Here is an 870-nt window from a genome sequence, read left to right as displayed (position 1 = left end):
TTAATTGATTGACTAACTTCACTCAGCATCATGGTTTTCCAGTTCATCCATGTCATCAGGACTTTCATGGTTTTATCACTGTTTTGTAGGGATGCACAATATTCCATTGTGTTTAAGTACCAGAGTTTCTTTATCAATTCTTTCACTGTTGGGCATTTATGCTGTTTCCAGCTTGTTTTTATTATTATGAACCGTGCTGTGATAAACATAGGAAAGCATATGTCTGTTTGTATTGTTATTCTTTGGGGTATGTACTCAGCAGAAGTATTGCTGGGTGATATGGTATTTCTATTTCCAGGTATTTTAGGTATTACCATATCAGATTTCACAATGGTTGTACATAATTACAAGCCCACCATCGGTGTATAAGGGTTCCAATTTCTTCACACTATCTCCAGCATTTTTTGTTTTCTGTATTTTTTTAATTGAACTATTGTTGTAGGTGTTTGCAAGCTGTGTTCCAGGTTTCTTGACCGAGGCATCAGTTCTTGATCATATGTTAACTCCTGAAATGGTGTCATGCCAATCAATGGTTTTTGGTATTTTGACTATGTATTCCTTCCAACAACCATTATCAATAAATGGGTGTTTCTATTGCACCACATCAGTGACAGCTTTTCATGTTGTCAGTGTTTTGGAGGAGCCCTGGTGGTATAGTGGTTTATGGTTGGGCTGTGATCTGGATGGTCGGCAGTTCAAAACCACCAGCAACCCAGCAGGGGAAAGACTGGGTTTTCTTCTCATAAACAGCTAGAGTTTCAAAGTGCACATGGGTCACTATGAGTCAGCACTGACTAGAAGGCAGTGGGTTTGTTTTTTAAAAGGACGTGCAGTGATGAGTTCATTGTAGCTTTAATTCCCTGATTCTAC

This window comes from Echinops telfairi, unplaced genomic scaffold (genome assembly GCF_000313985.2).
Source record: "Echinops telfairi isolate 266 unplaced genomic scaffold, ASM31398v2 ScPeMD7_30;HRSCAF=105, whole genome shotgun sequence".
NCBI lineage: Eukaryota > Metazoa > Chordata > Mammalia > Afrosoricida > Tenrecidae > Echinops > Echinops telfairi.
This window is presented reverse-complemented; position numbering follows the sequence as displayed.